Below are 21,312 nucleotides of genomic sequence, written 5' to 3' on the forward strand. Positions count from 1 at the left end.
GTCCGTTTTAGAGGTGAAGCTCAAATTTAAGGTACAGTATCGAATCCAGCAACAATGCAGGTCCAACCCTGCCCAACTGCTACAACTCTATCCCTCCGACACCCCCATCATCGAAAAAAAAGGATATGCACCGCCCCTCCCTCCCTCCCTTTCAATAGAGAGTTTTCACGAAAGAGCATCGTACGTCACGAGATATAGAAGAGAATAGAATGATCTTCCTCCTTTTGTATGGCAGCTCATGTGAAATTGATAATAATAGCCGTAAGAACGGAACTCTCGCACGAACCTCAGGGTCCTAGCTCGAGAGTTGGTGTTGCAAAGTGGTGAAGGGAAATAGCTTCCTTTCTATTCAATCCCGGTCGCCAGCATTCGGGAGGGGGCACAGACCCAAACCGTACACGAAGCTCTGTGCCACTATTTAAGATGACGCCGTCGTCGTTCACCATATATCGTCAAATCGTAATAAAAAGTAGATTATTTATGCATAGTCGACGACACGGAGGTTTCGTCGAAGGAAAAAAAAAGAAGAGTTGGAACGTTCATCCGGAGATCCCGTATGTCCAACAGGCTTCAAACGAATCGAAAGAGGAGAGGGCCACCATCATACTTTTTTTTTGTATGACATCTTTTCTGGCAATGACAATCGCTGTCGGGAGCGGCAGCATATTTTTTGATGGAAAGTTTTTTGGGCTAATAAAAGATGATGCATTGATATGGTTTCCCATTCAGGGAAGTGGGATTCAATAAAGCTTTACGAGAGTGGAGTGGAGGTGATTTACAGTAATCGATTAGGACATTGTCGTGCAGGATATGTAAATCTTTGTCTATTTGGTAAAATGAGGAAAAGAGTTTCACTACTAGATTAACCTGCCAATGGCCAAGTAGTTTATGGATGGTCTCTAAGCTATTACACGAAGACAGAATTAATTTTTAGCACTTGACAGTACTTTGCTCACGTTACTGCAAACTGACAGGCAGTAACGGGACAGCAAGTAGTACTATTTGACAGAATTGACAGAACACACTTTTGCACTGCTACCTGGTTTCCATTTCACTAAAGGTCACTGTAACACTGCACTTACAAACACTAACAAACACTTCAAAGATGTTGACTTTTTCATTTTGGGACATTGAAGTTGAAGTCCGTAATAGAGGTGGCATGTTACAGAGATACCAACTAAGTAAATGTTTTCTTTCGATTATTTTCAATGATTGTCATAGATAACAATTAAAATCTCATTTTCAGAATTTACTTCGTAAGTTTGAGTGCATTCTTGCACCAAAATCTGCTCTCTTTATCACCAAAAATGTCTTCCTTTCAATTGAAGAGATTTCCCCCACATTTTCATTGACTTGTCCCAGTCAAGCTTTCCTAGCCCACAATGGCGTACAGCTTTCGCCCAAGCAGTTGGCCCCAAAGCCCATCGCTCACATCGAATTAGGACAGTCGCGCTCAAGAGCCAGGGAGAGCTTTTCCGGTGAAACTTTACGACCGCAGGTTTCAACGCCAAGAAACCCCCCACCCCGAGATCCAGCAGCAGCAGCTCAAATGTCCAAAATAATTGAATGAATGGCTTTCCACATGAACAAGTTTTCAGAATTTCTTAATTTTTAGGGCTTCTCGCTTCGGCGCCGCGAAAAACCGTCCAAAAAATATAGGAGAATGCCCGAGCCTCAACATGGATGTCCTTCTTATTGGACGGGGAGAGGCTTCTTTGCAGAACTGTCCCCAAGTTTTCGGGGATGACTCTGTCGTAGGGCTACTGCTGTTTCTGAAAAGTAGAATCGGCTTAAATTTAATAAGAATTGAAAAGTTTTCAGTTTTCTCTAGCTCTGAAGTGTGCACGCCAGAAAACTTGAAATTAAACTTTTTTTCGTTCTCTTTCTTTAGCTGTGGTTTCCCTAAATGTGTGTGTGTGTGCGCACCCCCCAAAAGAATGTTCGCGGGGGTGCTTTTTTGACAAAGGAAGCTACTGCTCGGTTTTTGGACGATTAAGCACAGCCCCCTCCGCAAAGAGGCTTGCAGTCAGCTGGAAAGTTCATCGCGAATGGTCAAACTTTGGATTCGTTTTTACCTGAAAGTAGGGATAACTTTCAGATCTTATAAAAAAATTCAAATTTTTGCTTCAACCAAAAAAAAAAAAACGCTCTCAGTCAGAAGCTGACATCATCCCCCGCTTAAGCTGCGCTCGCGTTTGGAAAATGAGATTATTTCTGATGCCGGGGAGATTATTCTGCCGAATGGAAATTTTAATCAACTTGTGGGAGTTTCTGACCACTTTTGATGGCTCACTTCAAACGTGAAGCACTTGTAGTAATGTGCCCTCTGCTGCGCTGTCATATGCTTGAGGCTCAACAGCCGCGAAAACCAGCGGGGTTTTTGTTTCTCGCTTCCAGGGATCAACCCACAGGAAAAACCCACCACCATCGTGGTAAGTGCACGGAAAAAGTGCTTCTGGAGAAAATTGAATATTTTGTAAAATAACGAAATTATGGTTGTAAAGAAAATCGTTATCATGTATAATTTAAGCAAAAATGAACAAACAATTTTGCTAGGCCATTAGAAATATTCAAAAACCAGAGGGCAGAAAAATAACTTTTTTTTTGTTTACTTTGAACTTGATGAAACTACCGTGAACCGTATCTCAACTCGGTGTTCAGATAAAATCGCTCGCAAAGTGCACATGAGCAACTCTCTACGGAATCGGCCGATTTCGACCATTTTTATTTTTTGTATTTTTTGGTTTGACTCAAACTTTGTGGGGGCCTTCCCTATGACCAAATATGCTATTTTGTGTCATTGGTTCACCCATACAAGTCTCCATACAATTTTGGCAGCTGTCCATACAAAAATGGTATGTAAATATTCAAACAGCTGTAACTTTTGAGTGAATTTTCTGATCAATTTGGTGTCTTCGGCAAAGTTGTAGGTATTGTTGAGGACTATTGAGAAAAAAATAGGTACACGGAAAAAAAATGTGAGGATTTTTTTATCAACTTTTTTTTCACTAAAACTCAATTTCCCAAAATACGTATTTTTTGATTTTCGAGATTTTTTGATATGTTTTAGGGGACAAAAATCCGCAACTTTTGAGCCATAGAGAAACATGGTTAAAAAATCTGCCGCCGAGTTATAAATTTTTGAAAAAATAGTGATTTTTGGAAAAAATCGAAGTTTTATGCAAAAACAAGTTTGACATTATTTTTTAATGCAAAATAGAATTTACAATCGAAAAGTACTTTACATATTTTTTGATAAAGGGCTCCGTTTTCTAGATATAGCCACCGAAAGTTTGATTTTAGCGAAATATTTGCAGTTTTTCAATTTTTAAAAATAGTGACCATTTCTAAAAATATAGTTTTTGAAAAGTTCAGAAAATTTGCTATAAAATTGTCTAAGAGACATTGAAGATTGGACCTTTGATTGCTGAGATACAGCGGCTTAGAGAAAAAGAAACACGAAAATTGAAGTTTTCTAAGTCTCACGCAAACAGCCCACCATTTTCTAATGACGATATCTCAACAACTAATGGTCCGATTTTCAATGTTAATATATGAAACATTCGTGAAATTTTCCGATCTTTTCGAAAAAAATATTATGAAAATTTTTAAATCAAGACTAGCATTTTAAATGGGCGTAATATTCAATGTTTGGCCCTTTTTTTCTCAAAAGTCCTCAACAATACCTACAACTTTGCCGAAGACACCAAATTGATCAAAAAATTTACTCAAAAGTTACAGCTTACATACCATTTTTATATGGACAGCTGCCAAAATTGTATGAAGACTTGTATGGGTAAACCAATGACACAAAATAGCATATTTGGGTATAGGGAAGGCCCCCACAAAGTTTGAGCCAAATAAAAAAATACAAATAAAATCCATTTCCGGTTTTGGTAGAGAATTGCTCACATGGAAAAATGTTCAGCCTAAAGCGTCTTTTACTCAGTTTAATCAAGAAATAACATCAAGAAACTTTCAGGAGTGATTGAAAATCAACTTTTAAGTTGATTTAATAAATTTTCCGTAATATGAAATTTTGTGATTTTCTACATGTATGTAGCCCCTTAAGACCAAATAAGCCATTTTACATTATTGGATTCTCCATACAAATTTGGGGGCTGCCTCAAATCAAAAAATCAAACCATCCACATTAACGACCCCCGGGTCTTTTGTGGTCTCTATTGCAAGTTTCTGCTCGAACCTAGAAGTCCGAAGGCTTGAATGGCGAGAGCACCCAAACCTCTTTTTACTCCAAGGAACCTTCCACCCCAGTGTTTGAACTGACGACCTTTGGATTGCGAGTCCAACCGCCGCCAGCGATTCCACCGGAGTAGGCTTGGTTTGGTGTGTTGTTTGTACTTATGGCATGGAGACGACTCCTACACCTGGAATGACTTAACGGCCTAACAACCAAGGCCGGGACCGACATTTTACTTCCTCATCCGATGGAAGGTTGCAGCAGATGGGAATCGAACCCAGAATCATCCGCTTACAAAGCGGACAGCGTAACCATTCGGCCACGCACTGCCTGGGGGCTGCCTATAGAAAAGTAATATGCAAATACTCGAAAATGAGCAATTCTCGCTGAAACCGTCCCACTAGATGCACATGTTCTCAAATCGTTACGGCAGTGTTCTCATTCGATTCAGCGCACCAAAAAACCATTAAAACAACCTTCGAACCAATGAAAATGTCAGCCGTTAGCCACCTGTAAATAAAAACTTGTATTGAACTATGGATTTTTTCGAAAAAATGCCCTAATTTGGAGAAATGATATCTCCCAAAATACATTACCAAACATCAAAAAGTTATATATCGTTGGAAAGGTAATCGCGAGGGCTTTCTATCGCACTTTGAAAAACTTTTCAAAAATTATTTTTTCAAGGGTAATTTCAAGGGTTTTTGAGAAACTTACTCTTAATTTTGAATTTTGACCGTGTTCGCAACCACTTATCATTACGCAACCATTTTCATTCGAAAGATTGGAAGATTTTGCATAAAATCAACTTGAGAAAAGTAGTGTAATGAAATAGTTTTCGTATAGTTATTAACGGATGAAAGAAATTGGTAAAATTTCAGTTAAAAATAACCAAAGCTCAGACTTCAGAAATGAGCCTAATTTACAGTCAAAACAAAGCAGGATTGTATTTGAGCCGAATGTACAGTCATATGAGGCAAATCTGGACATATAGGATGAATAGGGACAGCTATTTGAACAATACTTTCACTCATAAGATCATATTTTTAAATTATTTATGTAAAAACATACATAAACAAACAAGTTTCTAAGTTATAAGCTTTTAAGTACTCTGAAAACTAATGTCCTTACTTAGACTCGATTCGCCACATTTCACTGAAGTAATATTTTATGTACAGAATTTGTTTTGGGAAGATCTGCTTTATTTGTATAACCTCAATCATGCACAAAAAAGTGCAATTTTGAAATCAATATTTTTTTATCAAGTTAAAATTTTATGGAGCTGTTGATACCATAAAAACAAGCAAAAACTCGATTTTCGTCCAAATTGGACTACGCCCTTTCATTAGACACCACCCCAAAGTTTCACTTTTTTGCAAACAATGTTTAAAACCTTCATTGACAAACTGCGATATCTCCGAAACCACACGCCGTACAATGTCGAGTCTGAACTCACTAGAAAGATAATTAGACGTGGAATGAATAAGTGTAGTCTGTTTTTCAATTAAAACTTTTTTCAATGTATTTATGTTGCACAAATGAAAATTTTAAATTTGGTTTTTATATTGAGAGTAATTAAAATTAAAGTTAAATGAATCCCAATTTAATTTACATAGAATAGAGAAGAGCGGGGCAAAGGTACGCACCTAGTGATAATCATTCTGTCACCGATGACCATAAAATATTTTTGATTCGTTGTATATACCAAATGGTACCCTTATCACTTGCTTTCAAAACGTAGTACTAGAATTCACCTCAAATTGCTTTTATGTCGAGAACCAGGCAATTACCCTAAACAATAAGTGCGTAGCTTTGCCCCATGTGTAAAGGGATTTTTAATATTTTTTTTTGTTTTAATTTTAGTTATTTTTTCATTCAGTTTTCAATTGGGGGTAGTTTTTAATCTCAAATTAAAGTAAATTTATCGTAAATTGACTTGTGTCTAATGAAAGGGCGTAGTCCAATTTGGACGAAAATCGAGTTTTTGCTTGTTTTTATGGTATCAACAGCCCCATAAAATTTTAACTTGATCAAAAAATATTGATTTCAAAATTGCACTTTTTTGTGCATGATTGAGGTTATACAAATAAAGCAGATCTTCCCAAAACAAATTTTGTTCATAAAATATTACTTCAGTGAAATGTGGCGAATCGAGTCTAAGTAAGGACATTAGTTTTCAGAGTACTTAAAAGCTTATAACTTAGAAACTTGTTTGTTTATGTATGTTTTTACATAAATAATTTAAAAATATGATCTTATGAGTGAAAGTATTGTTCAAATAGCTGTCCCTATTCATCCTATATGTCCAGATTTGCCTCATATGACTGTACATTCGGCTCAAATACAATCCTGCTTTGTTTTGACTGTAAATTAGGCTCATTTCTGAAGTCTGAGCTTTGGTTATTTTTAACTGAAATTTTACCAATTTCTTTCATCCATTAATAACTATACGAAAACTATTTCATTACACTACTTTTCTCAAGTTGATTTTATGCAAAATCTTCCAATCTTTCGAATGAAAATGGTTGCGTAATGATAAGTGGTTGCGAACACGGTCAAAATTCAAAATTAAGAGTAAGTTTCTCAAAAACCCTTGAAATTACCCTTGAAAATATAATTTTTGAAATGTTTTTAAAAGTGCGATAGAAAGCCCTCGCGATTACCTTTCCAACGATATATAACTTTTTGATGTTTGGTAATGTATTTTGGGAGATATCATTTCTCCAAATTAGGGCATTTTTTCGAAAAAATCCATAGTTCAATACAAGTTTTTATTTACAGGTGGCTAACGGCTGACATTTTCATTGGTTCGAAGGTTGTTTTAATGATTTTTTGGTGCGCTGAATCGAATGAGAACATTGCCGTAACGATTTGAGAATATGTGCATCTAGTGGGACGGTTTCAGCGAGAATTGCTCAAATGTGTATCTTCAGAACAGATTTTCAGATCCATTTGATGTCTTCGACAAAGTTGTTGTTGTATTACAACTGTTAAAAAAATAGCAAATGTTTCATCAACTTTTGAACTAAAAAATAATAAAAAATAATGATTTATGATTTATGATTTATGATTTATGATTTATGATTTATGATTTATGATTTATGATTTATGATTTATGATTTATGATTTATGATTTATGATTTATGATTTATGATTTATGATTTATGATTTATGATTTATGATTTATGATTTATGATTTATGATTTATGATTTATGATTTATGATTTATGATTTATGATTTATGATTTATGATTTATGATTTATGATTTATGATTTATGATTTATGATTTATGATTTATGATTTATGATTTATGATTTATGATTTATGATTTATGATTTATGATTTATGATTTATGATTTATGATTTATGATTTATGATTTATGATTTATGATTTATGATTTATGATTTATGATTTATGATTTATGATTTATGATTTATGATTTATGATTTATGATTTATGATTTATGATTTATGATTTATGATTTATGATTTATGATTTATGATTTATGATTTATGATTTATGATTTATGATTTATGATTTATGATTTATGATTTATGATTTATGATTTATGATTTATGATTTATGATTTATGATTTATGATTTATGATTTATGATTTATGATTTATGATTTATGATTTATGATTTATGATTTATGATTTATGATTTATGATTTATGATTTATGATTTATGATTTATGATTTATGATTTATGATTTATGATTTATGATTTATGATTTATGATTTATGATTTATGATTTATGATTTATGATTTATGATTTATGATTTATGATTTATGATTTATGATTTATGATTTATGATTTATGATTTATGATTTATGATTTATGATTTATGATTTATGATTTATGATTTATGATTTATGATTTATGATTTATGATTTATGATTTATGATTTATGATTTATGATTTATGATTTATGATTTATGATTTATGATTTATGATTTATGATTTATGATTTATGATTTATGATTTATGATTTATGATTTATGATTTATGATTTATGATTTATGATTTATGATTTATGATTTATGATTTATGATTTATGATTTATGATTTATGATTTATGATTTATGATTTATGATTTATGATTTATGATTTATGATTTATGATTTATGATTTATGATTTATGATTTATGATTTATGATTTATGATTTATGATTTATGATTTATGATTTATGATTTATGATTTATGATTTATGATTTATGATTTATGATTTATAGTTAAAAAAATACTAATTAACAGGTATAAAATTTTAGCAAGTTATTAAACGATTCAATTATTGAAAAATGTAGAATATAATACAAACGGTGCTCGGCCACGAGTTATTGAAATTATCTCACCCTTAACGCTCGGAAAGCTTAATGCGGTGAAGGGTTGTTTTTGGACGACCCCCGTTGCCCTTCTGCGGTTCCGTTCCGGACGTCACCCCTTTTCCCCAGTTTTTACAATGACCAAACACCGGCCGAAAAGCAATCCTAAATAATTATAGCGATTTTAAAATGTGCGTGCGCTGAATTTGAGTTTGAGCGAGTAGACGAACAAAAAAAAAACCTTTCTTTGTTGAGCACCACCCGGAAAAAGGGGTCCATGTTAAACAACGCTTACAACCGACAATATTTAATTTCGACACGTCCCGGTGACCACTTCCACGTTTGGTTTTTGGGGTTTGAAGTTCACGGGGAGGTTGGGGTCGGTTGGGGAGGTTTGGGGAAAGGGATCACACCTCAATGGAAGCTGAAAATTATCAACCGATCGACACCTATTTTTTTATTTCTGTAGCTCAAGAGATTGTCGATCCCCACTCTCCCTTCACCACTCAGCTTTGTCAATGAGCAAACGTGAAAGCAGCTCTCGCGGATTCAAATTACAACAATTATTCATTCTTTAAGCACTCCTGTCCCGAAAAAAAGCACACACACGTGCGTTGACAGCTCTCTGACCACATTTTGAGCTCAAGGGCTTTCGAGTGCTTCTGGACCAAGTCCAAAACTCAATTGAAGTGTCATTAGGATGCTCGAAAATGTTGATAAATTTGACAATGGTTGTCAGCAAAGTGGATCATGTTATTACCATTTTCGTGAACATGTGCTTTTGCTTTGTCACTGCGAGAAAAAAGTGTAAATTTCCACCTTTTTAAAAAACTTTCAACAATCCCCTCAGGGGGGAGAGAACAACCCCTGGTAATTTACGATCCGGGATGAATTTATCGCTGCTACTGCTGCCGTCATCATCGTTATCATTAGCCATCAAAAGCAGGACGTTTCACGGATGAGTTTTTATTACGAAACGACCTGTTTTTGCTACTGCTGCCCGTGAGATGAAAAACCCCCCCGAAGGTTAATTACATTTTCCTGCTAGCTTTTCTTCCGCGCCCGGGATCAAATTAAAAGTTGTCGGAAATCTCGACCTCTTGAAATCGTTGAAGAAAAAAAAGAAGAGTTTCCTCGCAGTTTAGTGACGATTTTTCGCTCAATCACCTTGGAACTTCTTCGACAGAGAGAGGTGGCTCAACGGTGTTAAGGTGGGAGGGTGAGGAAGGGTTGAGTTGGAACCATGTGCCAATGACGAGTGATTTCGTAAGGTTTTGACAGGATACCGAAAATGAAATCCGAAAAACCCTTTTCCGTGGTGTGACAGATCGTGACGGTTCTCCTGTGGGACGCGCAATCTTTAAAAATAAATTTAAAGACGCAATTTCTATTTAATGTGTTATAAAAGATGTATTGTCAAAATATCAAAAAAATATTTTGATTAAAACAAACTATTAGATCACTGCACAGTGGTCCGAAACCGAAATCTAGCGTGACAAAATTGATAGCGGCCACACGTTAAGATTTAGAGCTTTGGTGTCTTCGGGACAAATGATCAGGGTCAATAGGAGCATCTTTTGGTATGGTGGGCATTAGGGTGGTCCAAATTTTAGGGTGGTTCAGAATTTTTATTTTGGCGGGATGACGAGATAGCGCTTTGGTGTCTTCAGAAAAGTTGTAGAAAACACCATTCTGAGCAACTTTGCTGAAGAGCACAAAGCTCTATCTTCAAACGGGAAGTTTCTAGAGCCATTTTTGTAATTTAGGTTGAAGTGTTTATGAAAAAATGAGTTTTTTTAATTTATCAACTCAGGCTTGTGTCGTAGCGAGTTGGTGTCTTCTAGACATTTGTAGAGCTTATCAAAACACACATTTATCTTCCAAGAGAGCAAAAATCGGACCTTTAAAACGAAAGTTATAGCCAAAATACGACGAAAAAGACGCCATTTTGCAATGTGAATAACTCGAAAAGGTGGTAGAGTTTTACCTCGCTCTTAGAAGCATCTGAAAGTACACATTCTAGAGTACATTTGCTGAAAATATCTCGAGGGTCTTTTTTGTTTAACTTATTTAATCTCAATTTGAAAATGAGCATTTTTTAATCGTTTTTTGCCCATAACTTTTGATAGAATTGATCAAAGTCCATTTTTCAAGAATAAAAATGTTCATTTTGACAAGCTCTACAATTGTCTAGAAGGGCTCAAAAATGTACAAAATGATCTAGTGGTTGTAAAAGAAGAAACAAGTTTTGGCTGAAATATTTCAGGAATCAACAAAATAATTAAATTTATTCCTGAAATATTTCAGCCAAAACTTGTTTCTTCTTTTACGACCACTAGATCTTTTTGTACATTTTTGAGCCCTTCTAGACAATTGTAGAGCTTGTCAAAATGAACATTTTTATTCTTGAAAAATTAATTTTGGTCAATTCTATCAAAAGTTATGGGCAAAAAACGATTAAAAAATGCTCATTTTCAAATTGAGATTAAATAAGTTAAACAAAAAAGACCCCCGAGATATTTTCAGCAAATGTACTCTAGAATGTGTACTTTCAGATGCTTCTAAGAGCGAGGTAAAACTCTACCACCTTTTCGAGTTATTCACATTGCAAAATGGCGTCTTTTTCGTCGTATTTTGGCTATAACTTTCGTTTTAAAGGTCCGATTTTTGCTCTCTTGGAAGATAAATGTGTGTTTTGATAAGCTCTACAAATGTCTAGAAGACACCAACTCGCTACGACACAAGCCTGAGTTGATAAATTAAAAAAACTCATTTTTTCATAAACACTTCAACCTAAATTACAAAAATTGCTCTAGAAACTTCCCGTTTGAAGATAGAGCTTTGTGCTCTTCAGCAAAGTTGCTCAGAATGGTGTTCTCTACAACTTTTCTGAAGACACCAAAGCGCTATCTCGTCATCCCGCCAAAATAAAAATTCTGAACCACCCTAAAATTTGGACCACCCTAATGCCCACCATACCAAAAGATGCTCCTATTGACCCTGATCATTTGTCCCGAAGACACCAAAGCTCTAAATCTTAACGTGTGGCCGCTATCAATTTTGTCACGCTAGATTTCGGTTTCGGACCACTGTGCACTGCAAACATGTTTAAAGCATACACATAAAAATAATTGTGGTTTGGTTGAGCGTTTTAGCAGAATGCATTACTGTGAATACAAAGAGACGAGTTGTTCCTTTTAATTCCGCTATATATTTTAATATCTTGACAGATACGTATTTCGTCTACTACTTGCAGACTTCATCAGTGTTCTGTTCTCGACTGAAGGTTCATCGCTGGTGTATCCATATTTGTAGTTACTGTAGGTACTACCTCCTCGTTCTTCTTTTGTGCCTGTATAGGTAACAGCTTAAACAGCCACGTTGAGCCGTTACCTGAATCCTTGTTGAGTAAACGTTTGTTGCCTGCCTTGAAGATTTCCAAACTTTCAGCGACAGCCAGCTTCGATGGGTTAGTGATGTGTCTTAAGATGACCGCGTCGCTAGCTGTGATGTTATGTTTTTCCTCGATGATGTGTTCGGTTACTGCTGACTTGAAATGGGGGACAAATCCTTTCCGTTTTTCCTCCATGGCAATTTTGACATATGTGTGTATATGCTCATCCAACCTGGTTTGCAGCAATCTCTTAGTTTGTCCAATGTAGCTCATATCACAGTGGCCGCAGGATACCTCGTAGATGCCGGGTTTGCCTAAAGTCGGTATGGGGTCTTTCGTTGAACCTAAGATGGATTCCAACTGGCTGTTTCTACTGCTGAACACTAAATCGATGCCAAATTTAGCCAGTTTTTGTCGTAATGGGCGTGTTATCCTGTAGTCGAATTCTACTGCTGCTCTTCGCAGTGGCTCTGCTGATGGCGTAAGGGTTGTGAGTGAAGTTCTGTGCAGTTTTCTTTCCTTCTTATCGATGATTGCTTGGATAGTTGTTCTGCTGTAACCGTTGATTTCCGCTGTTTCAAATATGTACTCCAATTCTTTCTGTTTTCCTGCTTCGCTGAGGGGTAAAGTTGTCATCCTATGTATAAAATAATGATATGCTGCCATCTTATGTTGGAATGAATGGTTTGACGTGGCTGGGATTGTTCTTCTGGTGTTTGTTGGCTTCCTGTAGATCTCGAAAGAAAACGAAGATGGGCAACCTGGTTCTCTTAGGATCAGGATGTCTAAGAAAGGTAACTTTCCTTCGACTTCCATTTCATAAGTGAACTTGATGCTCCTGGCTAAATTTGGCATCGATTTAGTGTTCAGCAGTAGAAACAGCCAGTTGGAATCCATCTTAGGTTCAACGAAAGACCCCATACCGACTTTAGGCAAACCCGGCATCTACGAGGTATCCTGCGGCCACTGTGATATGAGCTACATTGGACAAACTAAGAGATTGCTGCAAACCAGGTTGGATGAGCATATACACACATATGTCAAAATTGCCATGGAGGAAAAACGGAAAGGATTTGTCCCCCATTTCAAGTCAGCAGTAACCGAACACATCACCGAGGAAAAACATAACATCACAGCTAGCGACGCGGTCATCTTAAGACACATCACTAACCCATCGAAGCTGGCTGTCGCTGAAAGTTTGGAAATCTTCAAGGCAGGCAACAAATGTTTACTCAACAAGGATTCAGGTAACGGCTCAACGTGGCTGTTTAAGCTGTTACCTATACAGGCACAAAAGAAGAACGAGGAGGTAGTACCTACAGTAACTACAAATATGGATACACCAGCGATGAACCTTCAGTCGAGAACAGAACACTGATGAAGTCTGCAAGTAGTAGACGAAATACGTATCTGTCAAGATATTAAAATATATAGCGGAATTAAAAGGAACAACTCGTCTCTTTGTATTCACATAAAAATAACTTCAAAAAATCATATGAACCAAGAATTCAATAATCGTTGAAAATAGCATTTTTACATAGCATTTCATAATTCTCAAAATTTTGCTACAAAAACCTGATAAAGATTGAAGATGAATTATTGAACATTGTTTCATGACAAATACTTAAAAAAGCATAAATTTTTAACAATAGTATTACTGGTCTTAATAAAAAAATGCTTATTATGTACTTTTAAAAGCATTTATGGGAAAATTAATCATGAAAAAAAAAATTGGTGCCAACCTTGCTTATAGCTCGGCAAGTTTGAGTGCGTTTGACTAAGCTAGGCTCAATACAATGATTTCAACTAATTTATTTGAAATTACGGAAATTGTTGGTTAAAAAATAAATGTTTAAAGGTTATCATTAAAAATTTCAACAAAATCCGGAAATTTAAAAGATTCTAACATCAAAAATAGATCTGTAATTCATAAGGTGAAGAAATTAAGTTTTTTTTAAATCATGAATTGTAACGAATTTCAGAAATTAAAACAATTTATTACATTTAAGATGTTCCAGAGAAAGGCAAAATTCGGAAATTTGTGAAGATATGAAAATAAAAATAGAATAAAGGAAGAAATTCAAAAATAATAAGAAATTTTGATTTTTAATTCAGAAAATTTAGGAAATAAAAAAAGGCAAGAAATTTAGGATTTTTTTTGTTGAAAAATTGGACAAATGATAAATCTAGGCTATTAACGATATTCTTAAGATATTTAAATTAAGGAAACTTAATAAATATTTAAAAAAAAACTCATAAAAACCAAGAAATTTATGAAATTTAAAAATTCAAGAAATAAAAAAAATAAGATCTACAAAATCTACAAAATTTAGAAAATCAAGAAAATCACGAAAATCACGAAAATCACGAAAATCTAAAAAATCAAGAAAATCAAAAAAAAATCAAGAAAATCAAGAAAATCAAGAAAATCAAAAAAAAATCAAGAAAATCAAGAAAATCAAGAAAATCAAGAAAATCAAGAAAATCAAGAAAATAAAAAAAAACAAGAAAATTCAAGAAATTCAAGAAATCCGAGAAATTCGAGAAATTCAAGAAATTCTTGAATGTCTTGAATTCAAGAAAATTAAGAAATTCAAGAAATTCAAGAAATTTAAGAACTTTAAGAAATTCAAGAAATTCAAGAAATTCAAAAAAATTCAAGAAATTCAAGAAATTCAAGTAATTCAAGAAATTCAAGAAATTCAAGAAATTTAAGATATTCAAGAAATTTAATTCAATTTTTAGTAAATTTAGACCAACCATTCGAAGGTTTATGAAATGCATGTTGTACACTCTCGTTATTTGTCAATTTGTCATCAGCAAAATAGTTAAAAAATGAGACAAACTTCAAGACGTGACGTTATTCAGCGAGTTTCATCAACATCGTCGTCGAAGACGGCTCCTTCCGATTCTGTGCCTCTGCCACTGCTGCCACCGGGATGAATTATTCCAAGTCGTCAGCAAAGGAAGAGACCGTCCGGAAACGCATCCGACGGATGGGTCTGGTCGGGGGTCATCCGAGTTGGTCGCCGAGGGCAGAATGAATTATGCAATCATTATCTGGAATAATAAATAACAACGGCGGCATCTTCGCAGGACCTCAAGCTCTGGCGACCCTCGAATCCGGCCAGCTTGGGATGAAGGGGGGAAAATTTCCCATGACCTAGTGGCGGTCAGAGCTGGCCAGTCATCATCCGGAGGAAAGTTTCCAAATGGCGAGCGAACGGAACGAGCTGAAAAGTTTTCCGAAGCTTTTCTTCTTTTTTGCTTCAAGTAATAATATAAATAGCGAAAACTTGAAAGAAAAATGTTTTTTCATGTAGGAGATGGTTGGTTTTGCTCTCTCATCGGAAACATGAAAAAATATCAGTTCAGGAAGCTTTTGAAATTTGCTCATCGAATTTAACAGATTTTGCTCTAATTGTTGAATTTTATAAGGTCAACTGTGATATTTTTGTCATTATTGTCAACAGAACCAACAGTGATAATTTTCGTCAACCTATTCAAATCACCAACTCAATTTGTGAATCAATTGTGACCATTATGTATCGATTTCATTTTGGTCAACTATCAGTATCAGCTGTGCCATTTAGTATCATTTTCAATTCCGTCAATCCTTTAAATATTCTACTTAACATTGCCAATTTAGCAATATGTTAATCAACTGTGACAATTTTGTTATTGTTGTCAGTTAAGTCAACTGTGGTATTTTTCTAAGTTTATATATAAAAAATATTAATAAATCGCCAGGTAAACAACTTTAGAAAACAGTTGCCGTTAATCCCAGAAACAAATCCCCGACTTTCTTTTCTATTCATGACCCACAAACAACGTTCGAAGCTAAATCCCCGGCTGCATTAACAGGTGCTAACAGGTGGCCCGACTAATCATTTGCGGTTGATCCAGTCCCAAAATACTCCCTCCCCTCCTTCAAACCACACCTTTGTCCATTTCTGCGAGCTTTCTGGTCTGGATTAGACCTCCCGTGCTCCAGAAAAGTTTTAATGGAAATCCTAAAGTTGAATCCCACTCGCGCGCGCCTGTGAGGTATGCAATCCGCACGACACCGTCAACAATTTCCTCTCCAAACTCTTAGCAAGGTATAATGACAAGCGATAAACAAATCAAAATCCGCTTAAGCCCTCACGAGACAGAGATAGAGAGACACTCGAATCACGCAAAGGAAGAAGAATTTTGGGTGATCCAGTCACCAAACTCTACCAGGTAGAGTGAGACAGAGAATCGCTGTATGACACCGCAAAGCGGCTTAAACTGCCTCCTCGACGGTGACGCGTGAGATGACAACTTTTGGCCACACCCACGCATGGACGACCCACCGCGGCGCGGAGGGAATCGCTGGGAAAAACTTCATCAGCATGAGTAAATATTTGGAGATTAATTTTCGGGTGGAATTAATTCAATGATACGGACGATGCGTCCGACGGTGTGTGCTCCACAACGGTGGTCGTCGCCGGGAAAATCACGAGGTCGCATTTTCTGTGAAGAACAAGGGGAGGGGGTTTTGGAGTGATTTGGTGCAAAATGTTTGGTCCAATGGATCCGTGCCAGTTGTAGGTTGGACAGTGTGACTACTGACTTCTGTTACGGACTTAAGTTAAACAACGAACCTACAATAAATCTCAACAACCTAAACAACCTCAACAACCTGAACAACCTCAACAACCTCAACAACCTGAACAACCTGAACAACCTGAACAACCTGAACAACCTGAACAACCTGAACAACCTGAACAACCTGAACAACCTGAACAACCTCAACAACCTCAACAACCTGAACAACCTCAACAACCTCAACAACCTCAACAACCTCAACAACCTCAACAACTTCTACACTTCCTAACTGAGCTTCTCGAACCGTGCCGTCACCCTGTCCGGCAGCTGCACAGCCCGGGTGACCATGTTGAGTCCCCGTTTCGGATAATGCAAATGTTGAAACCAGACAATCTTCCCGAAGCTGGCCCGGCATGGCCCATCCCCGGCAGGTGGTACGGCACGGAATCGAAACATTCATGTACTCGTATCTCGTTTATTTGCCGTGACGCAGGCCCCCGTTCTGCCGGCCCAAAACTGTGGGGACATAAATTTGCCACCAAATTGACAGGCGCAGCTCGCAATAACAAACTGTTCCACAACGACGACGAGTGTGAAGTGATGAGTCTACAAGTCTAGGCGAAAGTGTGCGCCGTGTTGTGGTGAAGATATGTTTTGGCAAGCGAATTTCGTCCCGGGTTTCGTCACGTCAAGTGCATCCCGGCTTGCTGGCAGTGCCACACTCTGAGGGAAGAGGTATCAATATCTGCTGCTGCCGAAACAAAATACCAATTTCGCCGGCAGAATCCAGCAGCAGCATGTTGGTTTTCGCTTGTGTCAACGAAAATTTGATTAGAAATCGTTAGGACAGGGTTTTGTGCGGTGTAACGCGTGGAACGATGAATGTTGGAGAGCTCGCGCGAAAGATGAGAATCGGACCGAGCGTATCGATTGCGCGGGACGGTGACACTTGGAAAGCTTGGTGCAATTACAGCTGTTTGATCTGCTGCTGACCGGATGTTGGTTTCTGGAGCAGCAGAAGGATTTTGGATTAGTATTGAGCTAACATGTTGAAAATTTTTGTTTTTTTATCTCAATCAATATTTTAGAATATGTCATTACTAAACGGAAGGATACAAAACATTCAAATTTTTATAAGGTTAACTATATTTTTTGTTGTTAATTCATTGTAAAATTAGCCAGAAAATAAAAAAAATAATGATAATTTTGTTGAAATATAATGTAAAGTTGAAAAAAATAATTGTAAATTATTAAAAATAAATCAAGATTAGACGTGAATTTGACAATATGAACACAGTTGATCTAGTTTAATTAAATAAATCTGACCCAAAAGGCATCAAACATTTAAAAAATCACCTGTGTTTCAATGAACTAACTGTGCCCCCCTGAACAAAATACTTTTTGTCAAGAGCCAAAATATTTGTTTACGTACAAAGATTTATTGAGCTAAGAAAAAAGCATTACCGATGTGTGTAATAAAATTCGCAATCTGAACTTAATTTATGGATCCATTTGAAAACAAAAACTATTTGAATTGACAAATTTGAACCAGTTTGACTTTTGATTAAATTACCACAGTTGATCGATTATTTCAAGACGATCATCTACAAAAAGCTTGATTAAAAAGACAATGATAATTTTATGATCATGCTTTTTTTAAAAAAAAAAGGTGCAGGTGGTTATGTTACACATGACCAGTATGACAAAGAACTTAGCAGAAAAGCTTTTAAAATTAAGCAATTTTGTTGAATTATGCGTCAGATAAAATCAAAACATTATTGGATTTATATTTTCGTTTAATTTCTCTTTAAGCTCCGTATTAAAAAACCATGATATCTCTATAATTCAATGTTTGTCCCCCAATCGGAACAATCGTGAGGTAGCGGCCTCTCCAGATTGTTGCCACCTTTTTCGAAATGGCCAGTATTGTAAACCATGAGTTGCGATACCCATATTGCCAAAACTCGTTGGTTCAATAGATGTCTTCCCGGGAAAACTTTCCTTTAGGGCACCGGCCACTGCAGCTTTTGGTTAACTTTTTCTAAATTGCCATTTTCATTACCAATATCAAAAACCATGAAATTTGATACCAATATTGCCCAAAATCGTATGGTTCGGTAAATGTCCTCCCGGGAGAACCACCCTGAGGGCACCGGCCACTCCAGGTTGTAGCCAATACTGTCAAATTGGCCATTTTAATCACCAGTATCAAAATCCAAGAAGTTTGATACCCATGTTGTCCAGTCACATATGGCCTTCCATCGGAACACCCCTGAGGAATCTGGCCACTCCGGGTCTTGTGGCCAGAATATTCCGGTGGCTCTCAATTATTCTGGCTGGCCTGCCTCCGCTTGGTCTGCTCCTAGCTCCGGGCTAGCTGCTTTTCGGCCAACTGCTTCTGGGCCTCAAGGACATCTGCTTCCAGGTCCAGGTTGTTGTTTACTCCTCGGCGTCCAACGATAGAATGATTTCCCAGGGTTGACCGAGCGGGGTTATATTGGCTTAGAATGGTGACGGATGCCCCGCCCCTTTGCGCCGGTTATCCCATTCCTACGTCATTCGCTTTTTGATGCACTGGTGGGGATAAGAAGTCGTGAATGCAGCATTTTTGCCAACGATTTTCATTCCATCGTCATCGTTCGAACCGACAACACCGTAGCAGCAGCAGCAGAAGCAGCAGCGGAAAAAACAACGACTGAAGGAAATCAAGAGCGAGCTCCGAGAAGAAGAAACACGCCAGCGTGTGCGTGAAATTGCTGCCAAAACAACGTCGAAGGAGAAAAACAAAGGCCTACTTGGATGGACGCTCGAGAAGATGGCCACAAGAATCAACCTCTGCTGCAATTTAACAAAATGGCGCTTTTCAGCGCCAACGAAAAATTCACGAAAGAGTTATTGTTTCAAATGATTCATGCACTGCTTTTTGTGCATTTTTAAAGCTTTTGACGCTTGGCGTTTAATTTAATTTAAATACTTCCCCCAAAATTTTCATTTAAAAAAAACTTACGAATATTGACCATTTTCGCTTGCAAGTGTCAACGGTCAAACGATCGCAGTTGGCCTTGAACAAGTAAGCGCGTGCTTTGACCCACGCAAAAAATCTTTCCGCTCTCTGATTAGCTGTTTTGTTTTGCCGTGGAGTCGTGAAGGCAGCATTTTTGCCAACGATTTTCATTCCATCGTCATCGTCAACGATCGCAGTTGAGCCATGAACAATTGCTCAAAATCATATGGTTCGGTAAATGTCCTCCCGGGAGAACCTCCCTGAGGGCACCGGCCACTCCAGGTTGTGGCCAATACTGTCAAAATGGTCTTTTTCATTACCAGTATTGAAAATCAAGAAGTTTGATACCCATATTGCCCAAAATCGTATGGTCCGGTATATGTCCTCCCGAGAGAACATCCCTGAGGGCACCAGCCACTCCAGGTTGTGGCCAATACTGTCAAAATGGCCATTTTCATCGCCAGTATCAAAATCCAAGAAGTTTGATACCCATATTGTCCAGTCTCGTATGGCCTTCCATCGGAACACCCCTGAGGGTTCTGGCCACTCCGGGTCTTGTGGCCAGAATATTCCGGCTGGCCTGTCTCCCCTTGGGCTGCTCCTTGCTCCAGGCCAGCTGCTTTTCGGCCAATTGCTTCTGGGCCTCAGGCCATCTGCTTTCAGGTCCAGGTTGTTGTTCACTCCTCGGCGTCCAGCGATAGAATGATTTCCTTGGGCTGATCGAGCGGGGTTTATATTGGCTCGAAATGGTGACGCAACAGTGCCTTGTTGCGTCGCAGACCTCTTCCCCAGTACCAAGCATGCAACATTTTCGTAACGCGCGACATTTTTCGTTTTTCTGGATTGACACCTCACCAGAATAGAGCCCTTAGGACAAAGTTCTTTGTCAAAAACAACAGTAGACCGAATTTATATAATCATCAATTTAATAAAATGCCCAGTACAGTTATCCCACAAATTCGGAAAGGTTTACAGATCGGCCGATGGTCAAAAAATCATAGAAAATCGATAGTCGAACATAATGTGTTGCTTTTACCATCAAGTGGAAGCTTTTCTTGAGATCTTTCGATTGATGTAAAGACCGGCTGTAGTTTTTTACATTTTATATCAACTTTTTAAAGAAAAACACAAATTCGGAACACTTTTTTCTTACGGATGTAAACAAACCTTGGTTCTCTCCAGGAGTACAGATTTTTAACAAAATAATGACTTCACGCACTGAAACCAACGAAACTCAAGCATAGTTATGTTTTATGAATGGTCTGATAATTTTTTTTGTGAAAATATCACTTAAATTCAGGTGTTCCACAATTGTGGGAGGCACAATAACATCCCACAATTATGAGACAGGCAATTTGGAGGCAGTGTTTTTCTGCTCTGGATAAAATTGTCTTGAAATGAAGTTTTTGTCTCAAAAGTACTACTTTTACTCGTGAAATAGCAAGAGAATGTCCAAATAAAGGCCCTAAAAATAGTAGGGTCGGCAGAAAAGCAGCATTTGGCATGCTATTGACAAATTATCTGAAAAGTGTTCCGAATATGTGGGATGACTGTATATTTTTTTTTGTAAAATAAAAAAAAAACTGAAATGTGATTGTTCTTAATTCTAACTTCAAGAAATCACAACAATGGCTGGAAAATTTGAGCGAGTGATTCTCAATCTTTTTCGTTACATCTCTCGGTTTGGTGAAATAGTAACATGTTGTCTCGAAATTAGCCAAATAATACCAGTTATCAAAATGCTTTTGCGCCTTTTTCAAATGTCGCTCCTGATTTGTATTGGGTATCACCTGGGTGCTGAAAAGACAGAAT

The 21,312-nt window shown here is 37.0% G+C and overlaps 1 protein-coding gene across 9 annotated transcripts in view; it reads right to left on the bottom strand.

Moving 5' to 3' along the window:
• Positions 1 to 21,312, bottom strand: part of LOC120413521 (disintegrin and metalloproteinase domain-containing protein unc-71) — a 982,641-nt gene that overhangs the window by 383,816 nt on the left and 577,513 nt on the right. The window lies entirely within an intron of this gene.

Source organism: Culex pipiens, chromosome 1 (genome assembly GCF_016801865.2).
Source record: "Culex pipiens pallens isolate TS chromosome 1, TS_CPP_V2, whole genome shotgun sequence".
Lineage (NCBI taxonomy): Eukaryota > Metazoa > Arthropoda > Insecta > Diptera > Culicidae > Culex > Culex pipiens.